Source organism: Coturnix japonica, chromosome 18 (genome assembly GCF_001577835.2).
Source record: "Coturnix japonica isolate 7356 chromosome 18, Coturnix japonica 2.1, whole genome shotgun sequence".
In the NCBI taxonomy this organism is placed as follows: Eukaryota; Metazoa; Chordata; class Aves; order Galliformes; family Phasianidae; genus Coturnix; species Coturnix japonica.
Window position 1 is genome coordinate 6,685,668 of NC_029533.1, and position 15,189 is coordinate 6,700,856.

Sequence of the window (15,189 nt, forward strand, 5' to 3'; positions counted from 1 at the left end):
GGTTCTCACAGCCAGATTTCTTTCCCATAAACAAAGTCAGTGGCAGAAGCAGCTTAGACCCGAACAACTCGCGACAGAAAACAACTTTCTGTGACATGGTTATCTTAAAACTGCTAAAGGAAATGAATCCCAAACTTTCCATCGCTGAGATTCTGCTATTCCACATGTCAGGTTTAATAAAGTATTATTAGACTTAAATGTGGGCAAATTAGTATTAGCAGAAAAAAACCCACAACACAGATGACATAATTTTCAGAGGAAAATCCAGGAAATATAAAACTTCAGAAAGACTGCAAGGCTTATTTTGCTGCTGTTTGGGATTTTGTTCTTGTTATTTTGGTTTGGTTTCCTTTAGTAATTCTGGGGGAAAAAACCCCACAAAAGATTCGATTCTCAATATCGTTCATTAAATTCTTCTTCTGGATGCTCAAATCTACGCATGGTCCAGACAATACAAGCATTCTGTACAACAACTTAATCAACATAAAGGAAAACAAATGGAAAGAAACCACCAGCTCACAGAATATCCCACGTGGAATATCCCACAAGTATTTAAAGTCAACTGTATGACAGGTAGAGGTTTCATATTAATTTTTATGGCACACTTGTATGTATGTACACACATGCATGAGTAACAGTCCCATAGCTGAAGAAACTGCTAGCTGAGGTGGTGATTTCTATTCCTGTTTCAAAGGGATAACTTAGAATTCTAACTAAGAATATCTGTGCTGAAATAGTGTCATAAAGAAGGTGGGTCAAAAGCCCACAGCAATTTGCCTGTAGGGAAAAAGTAGACTTGAAAGAAAAGAGAAGGTTGCTCACTCACTTTGGCCTATTTAAAATGCCAATAAATGTACTGCATGTTATTTGGAAGGAAAACATGTGCTCTCAATTTTAAGAAGTAAATTGCATAAGAAAATATAAAGCTGGCAAAAAGTTCAAATTAAAATCTGTTGCTGAAGTTTGAAACTTGGTCCAGCTACATGCCACAGAGACGAGAAATAAACTGAGTGAGTACACTCCAATTAAAAGAAGATATATTATGGAATCATAAAATGGTTTGAGTTGGAAGGGATCCTTAAAAGCCATCTGCTCCAAATCCCCTGATATCATCAGAGACACCTACAGCTCCATCAGGTGCTCAAAGCCCCATTCAGCCTGAGCTGAGTGTCTCCAGGGATGGGGCACCCATCACAAATCTGGGCAACCTGTGCCAGTGTTTCATCATCCTTACTGTAAAACAACTTATTCCTTCCTTACATACCCCAGCTTATACTGATAGGGGATTCCTTCTAATTTTCAAGAGCTTCAACTTCAGCCTGATGAAGCATTTCCTTGGATTGGTTTTTAAGGAAGAGGCTGCAGCACGGCTGAATCTTTCACACTCAGTGATGGAACACATAGACTTCACTGTCTCCCTCTCACCGGATGACACAGCAAACCACATCTAGCCCACCAACACACATAACTTTGAAATGCCCTCAACAGTGTTTGAACTCACAAAACCACGGAAATGTGGAGTTAAGATAAAACTCAGCCTTATTCCCAGTGGCTCAGATCTAAAGTTGATACAGGAGCTGCTTCAGCAGCTTCCCCCCAGCAGATGAAGTCATAGGAACCGTTACTGCTCCTCACTGCTGCTGAAATAGTGCATCTCTTTAAAAGAATCCTGTGTTTTTCAAGTGGATCACAGTAACTCTTCAGGCTGAGTTTCAAATGTGCTCTGCACTGGGCTCACTTGGCTTCAGCTGGAGATGACTCCATAGGTCTCTATTTTGCTGTTTTTAATTTTTGCTTGGATGGAACTTAAAAAGTAGAAAACAAACCTCTGAGCAATTCCATGGACTCAGCTCATGAACATCACTATCCTTTCTACTAGGATTCTACTAAGCTTATAACCTATTAGTCCACAAGTAACAGCCCTACTTTAATAGTTAATATGCAATTTCGGCCTCTCTGAGCCAACACTTGCTCAGCATTTTCTCACCTGGAAGGAGATAAAAATTGATGCACTCATTGAGCAGCACTCTATATGAAACCATCAGCTGTACCCACTGAAAGGGAGATTTGTTTCTTTGTGCCTCGTTATGCTGGCTTGATGTGACAGAGATGGATGACATAACAATAACATTTGTTATTGGATAGTGGATTATTTTTGAAAGGAGATCAGTCCAGTAAGGGAAAGGAAGTCTGCAGTAAAAACAAACCTCACTTTGATGATGAAGAAGAATTAAAAGGAAAATAAGGAACAAAGCACAAGAGTTATTCAGTGGTGACAATGACTCCCTTTTTTAGTCTAGCACTCCAGAAGAGATGGGAGAAGAATCCCCTTGGAGTCAGCAGAGCAACTGGTGACACGTTCAGTGTAAAATGACTTAGAACAGATTATCTGTTGGAAACGGGGAGTCTGAAGTACTTTAACTTTCTTGTTAATAAACAAAGCTTCGTAAAGTGCTGAGAAATAGAACAAGTTTCTCTACCATCACCAAAAAAAAGCGATGTATCTAACATAAAAGACTACAAAAAAGTAAACAAATAATATTTGTTTGCAGCTCTAAGCTAAGAAAAAAAAATACAGCCATAAGAACTTCAAAGATGTGCAATGTTGGTTTGTGTTCAAAACAAAATTGGTTCAAATTAATGAGTCTTGCTATTGCAGTCTCAGCAAGAATCAGATTTGCACTTGATCTCTGTTTTTTTGGGAACCATCCGTGCAATTTTCACCATTAGGAGATAAAGGAACTGGGCAAAAAAAGCAATTCCTAAGGGGCAGGCACAAACCCAGTGGCTCCTTTTGTCCATGTAACATCCTGAGTCACCCACTGGGCCAGCACATCTGCCCTCCTCCCAGCCAGGAGAAGTCAGCCAGCTTGAAGATAAGCTTGTGCCTCCTTTCTGAAGTGACAGTGACTCAAAATATACAAAGCAATCCCGAAAACAGCAATACTTTCTCCTCAAGCTACAATCCAAATCTAAAGATACCTGAAGTCCAAATCCATACCCTACAACTGTTTTAATAATTCACAATCCATTAAAATGCTGTATCTCAAGTGTTTTTAATGCCAATTTTCTAGACAAAACTCCTCCGAGCATCAACACTAGCAAGCATCATAATCACAGGTGAAACACAAATTCAAAAGGGAATGAAAGTGATAAGAGGGAGAAAGGGAAAGGCAAGGAAGTAGAACCAAGATGGCAGACTCAAGGTAACACAGAAGTGATTAACGTAATAACGCATGGCTAATTGTGGTCAAATTTCTGCCATTATTACTTTATAAGTGAGGAATGATTTAATGCATTCTTGCTGTATTTCTTGGTCGGGAAATAAGGTTGAACACAGTGTGGGAAAGGCAGTGGTTTGTACAGAAAACTACTTCCACAAATATCGTGGACATTATCACACGGGTAATGATGTGGGAAAGCCCAAATTAGCAGGAATAAGCAATAAACAGCTATTTAGCTTTCACAGCACAATCTATTACACTGTCAAGTTTAAATGCCTTTGGGTAAGAACACACAGACCCATAAAAATGGTAATTAAGGGAACAGATAAATAAAATGGTGTAAAATGAAGTGAGAACCACCAACAGTTCAACAGCCAACAGGTAGGCATCACCCCCTCGGAGGGCTGATATCATTTTCCAAAAAGCAAGTTGTTCTGGAGGAAAAAACCCACTGAAGTACATTGATTCTATTGCACATAATCCTGATCACAAGTCTACTTCTTGCTGGGAATGCTAAAACACCGGCAAAATTAAAACTTCAATACAAAAGAGCTGGACAAAATGCTATGTAAGCATACATTAAAATGCATGTCCAAGTTTCCTCATTCTTGGGGCGAAAAAAATCTGTCCATAACATTGCTGCTGTTGCACAATTAGATCAGCAGAAGACATCTTTGTATATGAATGCATTTCATTAAGGGGATGAAGTGATGAATACATTCATAAATAAATCAGATGCTCACAGATTATAGATCAAACTGCATTATAGCAATTTTAGGTATTTCTCATAGGAAAAATGCTATGCAAATCATAGTTATGCTCACTAAGCTGCCCAGCATACAAAGAGTAGCAGCTCTCTAAAATGAAACAGATGCATGTTCGGTGTCAAAAAAAAACCCCTTGCAGAAGCAGTGCAGATGGCAACCATAATACTAACAGTAACATGTTTGCTATTCAGCTGTGTAAAATCTCAGTCCTTGTATTACAGGGCTTATGCAAAGGTACAGCAACTCCATCTCAACACAATCCCAGCTTTTCTCACCTTTGCATATGTACCTCTGACATCTCTTTTGAAAACATCCACTAGGACTTGCCAAGTGAAGTGTTGAGCTGCTGCCTTGCATATTTATTCTATTAATTTTAACAGCATTAAGGTGCTTTTAAACATCAAGACTCCTTTGTAAGATTCTTTACTTGGGCTGCTTCAATATTGTGTATGCTCTGAACAATGCCCAATACTTGTGAATGTGATCAAAGTATATACCTACCAACCCTACTTGTTTTATGCTCTGCTCGGTAGTATTTTAGGGCTGGGGGCAGGCTTAGCACTCCCATACCCATACGGTGCTGCTGGAGGCAAAACATCACTCCATTTTCAAACTATGGCTAACTTTTCATGATCTGCTGTGACGCGACATCAAGTAGAAATACCCATTTCAGTCTTTATTTCCCAAAGAAGTGCACTGAAAACATTTTTGCAGTGGATGAGGAAGAACTACCCATCGCTGTGATGGGAGAAGCTGGACATAGAAATACTCATAGATAAACCTCCAAAAAACATTTGTATTTAAATTTCCATGTATTACATTTAAAAGCATTCACATTTCTTGAACATGCTATTTTGATTGAAATGCAGACACGATGCATTACCGATTTAAGGATTAATACAGACATTCATCTCCATGAAGCAGCAAAATTAAACATGTAATTCCCAATTTGTCCCCAGGAGAGGTACAGACCATACTGTCTATGAGAAATGTCTTCACCCTGTCAACTAATGACAAAACTTCACTGAAAGCAGGAAAACAAGAACAGGAAAGCACTCACTCATTTCTCTTTTGGCTGCGTTTGTTCAAATTACCATTCAAAACACATACATCTTCAGAGCATTCCAGAAATGTTACCCTGCACATCCCATAGGGCCCTTTATGGTGACTGCAATGGAAAGGGCATTGGTTTGAAAGCTTAAAAGAACAAACAGAAGCCAAAATACAGATTAAAAAAACCTAAGCAATAAGCTATTTGTACGTGTGAGGATTCCCATTTCCCCCTTCTGAATACCTGTAGAAATACAATATAGACATGAGACCCTGTTTACGACCATGTCCATCCCAATGGGTATCTGAAGGACAGGAGAAAGACTCAAAGTGCACGATCCTGTCCAAGTCCTGGCCATACTAGAGATGAAGATGACAGTCTTTAACCAGGTTTTAAGTCTTCATTTTGAGTCTCATGAGTGAATATATGTGTGGACAGAAATCCTGAAATCCATCAGCTTCAGAATTTATTTTTTAAATTGTAATTTACAGCTTTAGACTTTAAAGAGCTGATCAGCTTCTCACTTTCAAAATAAACCCACAAAGGCATTCCTGCAAGGCAGTAACAGTAGTTGCAGTATTTCTGCTAATTAACCAGTAGTGGTATATTAGCTGCTTACATAAGTAAGACAGCAAATTACACATCTGAGTGATGATTTTGACTTTCTCCTTTTTCAAATCAGTACCACATTGGAAAAAACATTTTCGAGCTGATTATCTTTAGGGTCATCCTTATATCAAACAGCTACATTTCTCAGATCCGCGGGAAGATGAAAGTGCTAGAGAAGCAAGTCTGCACTCCAACCCAGATGTCAGGCTGGAGCCAAGGGCAGCAGCTGCCAGCACCTCTGGTGTCCTTGGTGCACAGCACACAGCTTCCAGGCTCCCACTCTGCACCTTCATCCTCAAGTGCAGGCTGCACCATTCCCGGCAGCCCTGCAGTGGCTGTTCTGAGTTCAGAGACCTTTTGGAAGCATGGTGCTACAGCTGCCAGTTCAGAAAGACAAGATCAATCACAGGATGATCTGTACAAAATAAATAAAGTCTGTGTGCATAACATTTCTTTTCTTGAAATTGAGAGTATTTTTGGCTCAGTACCTTCCTCTGGCACCTTTACATTGATCTCTATCCTTTTTATCCTTCTCTGTCCTTGACTTCAGTTGATGCCATTTCCCTTTTTTGAATGACAAACAGGCTACTGCATCCCAGGGCCAGAATGTCTTCAGACTTATTTATGCCACTGTTTCAAATCTACTGTTCTTTTAATAAACACACAGTTTAAAGATAAAAAATCTGAATAGGTGCTAAATGTGAAAATCCTGTTAAACATCACCAAAATAAAATAACCTACTGAATGTAGCCATTTATATAGCTCCATGCTTATATTTACTAACCAGCACCATCACTCCCCACCACCCCCATAAAAACCAAGACAAAACATGCTCTTAATGGCATTAAGAGAGCAGAAGATCAAAACCAATGCATTACCCTTAAACTGCAAAGCCTGGCAGGGAATGATGGCGGCAGGGAGCTGCTGACCAGAAGCAGCAGCAGTTCTTCTGTACAACAGCAAAGCCCAGGCTCTTAAGAGGACACAATTAGAAGACTTTTGAAATCTACTGCTTTTACTTTTCTGGACAGCAGTATTGTTTTGAAGGACACAATCTGATTGCTGAGATGTAAGAAATTGTGCCTACGTACCCATTTCAGCTAATGTGAGCACAAAGATCAGGGAACTATTAGAGAGATTATTTCTCTGGTACCAAGAGATGGTATTTTTGACAAACAGCACCTGATTAATTTCTTGAGAGATCTCAGATTTCGCCATATGCACGCCTAATTACTGCATTAATAAGGGCTACTGCTATAAAGGAATAGCAAAGCTGTCTCTGCTAAGCCTCCTTGAAACCCATGAACGGAAGCAAACGTTGCCTCCCATGTAAATGACTGCATTAGAAGCCATTACTGATTAATGCTACGCACTTGCTCTCAATGTCTAATGCAAAAGATGCCAAAGAAATATTGTCACAAGGGTTTGCTTGCACAGTTTTAGAGACAGCAGTAAGCTAAGTATCCGACACAATACTTGGGTAGGGCAGGTAAGAATTAATTGGTATCTTCCCCCCCAAGAATTGCAGATGCTGAAACTGTTTTTCCTTTTATTGAACCAGCTCGGCCTAGACTGGCTTGTCCCGCAGTGACATGTATATTGAATACAAATCAGACAGCATAGCTTTAAATCTGTGTTGCAGCTCTCATTTCCAATTCGAGAACTGTACTATAATCATAAGCTTCTGGTGGATGAAAGGAAATCAGCTCTCTGAATATTAGCTAATGCCACATTTGCAAGTCCTGAAGAGATCTGTGCTGTTTAAAAAAAAAATAGATCATTTCTCATGAACCTATATATATGAATCGCTTTGTACTGCTCGACTGATAGAAGCGATGCCTGTGCTGGGATTAAACCCTTTTCATCATAAAACCTCATCTGGTTCGGAGTCCAAGTCCATCAAACCTTTTCCCTTTAAAGTCCCGCCTTTGATTCTACATCAATTTATTCAAACCGCAGCTGGGTGGCTGAAAACGAAAGGACAGCATCATTTAAACCAACCATGTTCCTAACTTGAAAGAAGGGCTATAATTAAAAAAATGGGCATAAAAGAATGGAAATGGGATAATATTTTTTAATGGTAGTTCAAAGGCCGACAGATGTCAGAGCCTTTGAAGATGTCAGTACACTGAGCAAGAAGTTGCCATTAAATAGTTTGCCTGAGAGGTGAAGCAGCTTTTTAATGACTGAAAAAGCCCTTGCAGACACATCCTTGTGTTTTTAATTTGTCAGAGTTACTGCAGTATTTTCTGATTAATGACATATGATTATAACTGCATAGCATACATATTTTTATACTTGGTTAAAGGAATACTTTATTCCACATTCCTTCAGTGGCAGATAAGAACAGGAAAGCTTTACTACAGAGTCTAAAACTATTCAGATTGCTCAAATATTTATGGTAATTTGAGGGGATTGGCCAGATACAGAGCTACTATGTGTTGCTACCTTTTGTTCTTTAATGGTGCTATTACCACTGCCATCACAATGTGCATGCATTAAGCGAGCATGTGATCGAGGAACGCATTATGCCCTTCTTGTGCACCAAACAATCACAGCTTTCATAATTCACTGGCGAACAATGTCATCAAATCAAATCAAAATAACATTCAGAAAAATCCCTCATTTGATCCTAAACAATACAAACAATGGCTGCCAGCGCATTGTAAGTGCAAACAACTCTTCTGAAAACAAACAAACAAAAAAAAACCCCATGTATTGCTAGGAAACGGATTCAGAAGAAAAACACTACTATTTATAAATGCAGATAAGGTCCCCAGCCTTGGGCTGAGAAGATGCTCTTTCAGCTCTCTGTCAAAATGTGTGTGTATTTATTTATTTATTTGTTTCCCCCTATTTTCACCATGAATGTAAACTGCAACAGCCCAAAGCCTGCAACCAGTTACCTTGCTCCCAGGAGCAGCCTCTGACAAAGCCTTCCTGAGAGCTGGGCTGGTATAGGCACAGGGAAGCATCCAACCCTGATGCAGAGAGAAAGCCAGGACAGCACAAGTCTCATTGTATCCCACCTTGAGGAAGTCATTCATAGGAAAACACAGTCATTGCAAGGGAATTTGATTAATGTACTGATCTTTCTGTTGCTCTAAGCTGGACTCAGCTTATTAATCAGACACTAAAGTAATAGATGTATGATGGACTCAACTAAAGCTTGATGTACAACAACATTATGGGTACGGTATCTTAGCAGAGCTTTGTGAGAAGTGATGAAGGCAACTATAAACCCAGTTTCCAGCCAACCCACACTTTCTGTTCATATTCAGTTACTATTCTACCACTATGGAAAATAAATAAAGAAAGAAAGAAAGAAAAGAAAAGAAGATGGCAAATTCTAAGCGGTGGTACTTTGGCTGAAATAAGACTTAAGTGAAACTTCATAGAAGAAATGCCCTTCTCTGAGCTGCAGGACTTTTGGCTGGATTTCAGGTTATTTTCACAAACTAAAGGAACATTACCTGCAAAAGACGTATCAGAACAAGATTTACAAGATTATTCTACAATGGGAAATACCAAACAACCTATAAGTAATGTTTTGCTACAGGAATACAAGCACGCACAGCTTAGCCATTCAGATTCTATCCATTAGAGGGCAATAATACATACACACGCATATACATACATACATATAAACACACACTATCACGCACCTGACTGATTTGAGTGGGAAAACCAGCATTGTCTTTCTAATATTGCCAATATTGATGAAGATGCACAACAACGTGCTGGCCATGTGAGCTACCCCATCCCAGGCCGTAGGCACGCACCCCAATCATCAAGGCAGGTGCCTGGAACTTGAATATCCCTAACAATGCCAAGTACAGCAGGAAGACATGCACCTATTTTCAAATATTTCAGCATACACTGTGCACTTGTACTGGCTGCCTTTCCAAAAATCACTTTCCTCTCTACTTCTCTTTCCTAAATTCATTTTACAGATGCCAATACACCAGAAAGCACAGACTACAAAAGAATTCAGGCTGTCAGAAACGTCTTTAGAAGAATTCTATCACCCATACAAAAGGCTGTAGCTCACTCTTCCTGGAATTTTCAGATCTGTTTCAAGTAAAAGCACTGTGTCAGGAGTTTTTTTTGGTGGTTTGTTTTTTTTTTTCCTTTTTTCTTTTTTCTTTTCTTTCTTTTTTTTTTCCTGGCTTTTTAAAAGCTACATCAGTGCTGTTTTAATCAGCACTGAAAAACAACTTTAAAAACTTAACATGGAATATTTGCCACCAAGCCAATATTTTAGGGGCCAAAAATAAAAGTCGTCTCATTTGCAGTATTTCAGGGTGACTTTCATACATGTAAATACAACGAGACACGTAATTTCAATGTGAAATATATTGTTTTCTCCATTAAACAGAAATCTACGGCATTCTTGACATCAATTTCTGTCATTTTGTCATGATAAACACCAAGGTTTTAAGTGCCTTCCACATCATGCAACCAGGCATGATTCCAATTAGCGCTGAATAGAAGACAAAATGTCAGCCTAATAAGCTTCAATTTGCAAAGGCTTTGAACACTTGATGATATCATCACTTTGCCAATCATTTCTTGTACTCTCGTACTTTGGATCTATTTTTTTTTCCTCCCTATCACCTTCCTTGTCAAAAGAAAGTCTTTCAAATCTACAGAAACCGAAGACGTGAACAGTGTCAGTCACTGGTCTGATTGAGTTAAAAGATCCAAAAATGACTCCCCAGTACATCAGAGAATGATGATCTGCACAATATTCCCTCAAAGCTAATTTGCTGCCAACATGTAGAGTAATTGGGAGAAAAAAGTCTCCTTTAAAGTCATACTGCGAAAAATATTTTTTCCTCATGAAATCAACACGAGAGACCTTAAATCACTGTCAGAGTCTGTGCCACTCTTCCCAAATAAAGAAATGCTATTTATTAAAGTGGGATGACAGTCATGTCTTCAAAGGTGACTGGGCCAAAGAACAGCTCTGCCGTCTCACTTCGCAATGAAAACACTCACTGCATTTTAAAATAATGCAATTTTTAACCTGTTCCTTTAAAGAAGGCATGCACAGTTCTGTAAGCTCAAACACACGTGCCTAGCACACATCCAGAGCCTACAGCTGGGGAGACAGGCAGTATTTTCTACCTGAAACTTCCTCAGTGTAGAACTTAAAACCCAGCCCTTACCTGGCCATAGGGGAAATCAGAACCACAAAATGGCAGCAACAAAGCAGGCCTGGAATCATGGAATGATGTAGGATGCAGCTGGCCCTGCTCAGGGATCAAACAGGGCTCTGAGCAGAGCCCTGCTCAACGGAGGGGAGGAAGGCAGCGTTGTCCCCAAGCTGGGTTATGGAGGGGCTGACCCTCAGCAGCCGGTTTAGCAAATTCCTAACATCTGAGGCAGAAACTGAGACAGAAGTTTCTACAGACACAGCTGCAAAGTTGATTAACAGTGAAGTACTCAGCCTGGTGTCTGTGCCAGTAACACCATCTGCAGATATAAAGATAACCCATGATGGGGTTTCTTTCCCCTCACCACAAAGCTCCTGCTATGAAACAGAGCAAAACCAGAGGTATCTTCTGTTTTCCTCCTGACTGAAGGAGAGCAGATCGATGGGCGCTCAGGTCAGGGCAGTTTGCCACAAGCAGTTCAGCTGCAATTTGTTACTGGTTTTCCACTTGAAGGTTCCTCTGCAATACTTTAATGTGGGCGTGCGTGGAGCTGTACAGATGATCTCGTATTTCTCAACTGACATATCTTCAGCCAAAGTGTGTCAGCTACAGGAGAGGGCAAAGCTTTCCTCTGGCTTTGTGATTTCTCCTTCCCCCATCACAAACCACATAAAAGAACACAAATAATCGCATCTCCAAAATGGCTATTTATTACCTCATCATGAGTCTATTGGATCCTGCAGTGGTATTGAGTAATATCGTTACTTAAACCATAAAGAGGCTGTAGTCATTGCTCAAAATTGGGAAATTAGCATCCATATGGATCTTATTGTTTGAAGACCAGCAATATTACCAAAACAAGTGATGCTAACGTTCCAAACTACTGGTAGTCATAATTTTTCATCTGGTGTTTCAGTCATTGTTTGGTATTTATGATACCATTGAAGTGAGGAACTGAATGGATCATAAAATTTCCCCTATCAGATAAATCGTGTAATGGCTGCACTACTGTTCAAAACTTGATTTGTGGTAGCAGTGAGTGAATGGAATTAGAGAATGAATTCATTTGCTGACCTAAGGAAGGGAGACAAAATTGATTTGGGTTAATCTTTCTCCAGAATAACAGACAAGAGAAAAAGTAAGCTGTAATAAATTAAACTGCTTGATTTACAATACTTAGCACCTCAGTTGGTAGTCACACACACAGGACATCCTGCCCTCCATCCCTGGAAAATGAATTTTGCTCCATACATTTCCAGCACTGCATTTGTTCAGCCCGGGGAGCAGAAGAGGAGCTTCTGTCCTCAGATGAGTGCATGGAAGAACCACGGAGAAGACAAGAGCAAACTCCTCCTGAAAACAGCACTGTGAGGACAAGCAGCTACAGATCCAAGCTGTAGCAATAGGAATTTCAATGGGATATAAAGGAAAAGATTAATTCATTTATCACCTTCATGTTCCTTCCTCTAATTTTAAAAACCATTTCACACCAACGCATGCAAAGCCACACCCAGTGCATTTGTTAAAAACTGCCAAGCTTAAAGATCCTTTACTCAGCCAATGGGCAAAATTGAACTCTGTTTGGGCTTTTTCCACCTCAGAGAAATCATTCTATTTAACTCCTCTTTAGGAAATAATCACTTTTCAGTAAACAGCATGTACTAGCATAAAACAGAACACTGCCATACGATATGAACCCTGCCCCTTCTGCAGTGACGCTGCATACGCCATCGTTGCAGATGCCTATATGTCACGGGTTAACCATGACACTATATTTAAAATAAAAAAAACTAATTATATAAAATGCTCATAACAGTGTAAGAACTACCAGATATTCCATCTTACATTATACAAAGTCTGTTTTGCTGAGAGCTCCATCTCAGAATCAGATTTAGTACTAAGTGATGAGCTAGTTTCTATGGCAACTGCTTCCTCTTTTACACACACTGTAGACAGCACAAAATGTCAGTTCTGTCCTAAGCTAACTTAGCATATTTGATCAGCAAACGGCAATTTATGCACCATTATGCATTGCTTCCAAAAACAGCATTAGTAAATACTTCAGATGTTGAACATTCTCAAGTATAAAAGGATACAGGAGCAAGAAAAGTCACACCTCCTGCACTGGACTGCTTGCTGTCTAATTCCAATTGTTGCAAAAAGTGAGAGTCAAGCAAAAATGTGGAAGGGATCATAGATGATCATAGATGATCACCTCTCCAGTACAGGAACGCTTCAACGGTTCCATTAAGTGAGGAAGTGGCACATGTTTATAGTCTGTTCAACAGCCTTGTGTTGAAAGACATCTCATATGGGAGTGGCAGCTTCCAAGTGGGGATCAGGAGCTGAGCACTTGATGCAAAACAACAAAGGTGGTAAGAGAGATTTATCACAGCAGAGAAAGGGAAGGTGCACAGGAGGCTGAGTTCCTTCTAAATGGAGGTGCCTGGTGGAGGGATTCACCAGCCTGAGATGCGTGGTTTCTGGCTTTAAGAGCAGAGCCTTATTTTTCCCTTAAATTTCAATGAATGTCTGCGCTGCAGTCCGCATTTTTTCCACACCCCTCCTCTACGTTTCGCTCAAGTAGAGCTACAACCAGCTACATCACTTGCTAGAGCCCAATTTGGGGTAGTAATTGAGTATTTCCCCATGAAATGATGGGTTTAGCCACCTCACTGAGCTCTTGGCTGACTGGTTTGAAGCCTTTTTTGAGAGTCTCTACAGGACCCCTCATCAGATCCTTGATTTTTAGGAGATACTCCTCATCAGTGGCATCCATCCCCATCCAGATTCAGCCTGCTACAAAAAACAACCAAGAGAAATCATGCAAGGGCTGTAACAAATATTTGGTACTTCTAATGTTTTACATCAACAGTCACGTTCATTACTTTGCTTTGACCGGTGGGAAATTAAACATGCTGCAATAAAGCTAAAAGCCTTTGTTTAAGAAAGGCTCAAAGGGAACTGCTGTCTGTCTGCAGAACTCTGACTGTCAGCCCAAAAGCTACTCTCCAAGTAAAATAAAACAAACAAATATTTAGATTGCGACTCCATGATTTAGATTGTTTGTAGAGAAAGCCTGCATAGCAAGCAGTGCATTTCTTCTCGTGCCAAAGACATCTTCTATTGTGAGAAGAAAAGAAGTCAAAGAAAAAACGAGTCATAGAATTTATTTACTTAGAGTTATATACAGAAGTGACTTCAGTAGCACCATCAACATCTGAAAGTTTCACAGAGCACATTTATCTGTTCCTTCCAGACATAATCAAATAAACTGCTTCCACTGATACTGGAAGAGCATCTGGGTGGAAACCGATGCTTGGAGATATCAGAATAGCTGCCCAAAGTAAAACCGAGCTGATCAGAGATTTAGGGTAGGTTCTCACAGATCAAGGTTTAAGGAAGTCTCCTATTGTGAAACAAACACTCCTGGATTCTTTCTGTATTAATACAGCACTGAAAAGTTCCTTTTGTACATAGACAGAAATTGTGCACACATTGGGGTATTCAGTTATTACCAAACAGCTATCAATAGTTGATCAAGCTCTCTATCTGATAAGCTTACAATACAAATGGAGCACACAGATATATATATGCTGACTATATATATGCACATACACACTAATATATATGTTTAGTCAACATACATATGGAGGAGACAGGATAGATCTCTCCTTTCCCCCTATACTTCATACACTAACTGTCCATAAGCACACCAACAATTTGCTTGAAGGAAAACAACGATCGTTGTCTTTTTATTTGTGTATTATTGAACCCAACACGTTCACAAAGAGCTCAGAAGTAATTCAGGCGAAACAGCTGCAGAAGGATCACAGTGTACAAGTGTAAGAGTGAATTTTCAATGCAGATTGCCAGAGGAAAATTGGAAGGATATCCTATGCAGGAGGTCTGCAAAGGAACTGCAGGTCTTCAAGGAGGTGAACGGAAAAGGGCTGGTGGAGGCCAAGAGGAGAACATGAAGAACAAAATGCAGGAGAGGAAAAAGGAAACAGATACTTCAGACACAAAAATGTCTTCTCATCACCTCCAGCTCATTCCTTGTTTATGTACATATACATATAAATATAAAATTGGACTTCTATTCGTAGTGTGAGTATTTGAACAAGTTTAGAATTGCCAGAGGTTTTCTCTCCCAGCTGGTAATGGATTATTGAGAGTCCTAAGAAACCCCCAAACAGCATTGACATTCTCTCAAAGCAGCCAAGTTTTTGAGATAACAAACAGTATATGTTAAAATTAAACACTGTGACATCAGTGACAGAAAGCAACAATGTGTGCCTTGCTGTTCAAGTTACTCTTGACCCAATTATGAATGGATGAAAAAAAAAGTGGATTTGGCAATTACTGTGCAACAGAAC

General features: G+C 39.7%; 1 protein-coding gene across 4 annotated transcripts in view; it reads right to left on the reverse strand.

Annotated features, from left to right (window-relative positions):
• The window catches only part of CEP112 (centrosomal protein 112), a 123,233-nt gene that overhangs the window by 49,394 nt on the left and 58,650 nt on the right, over positions 1-15,189 (reverse strand). The window lies entirely within an intron of this gene.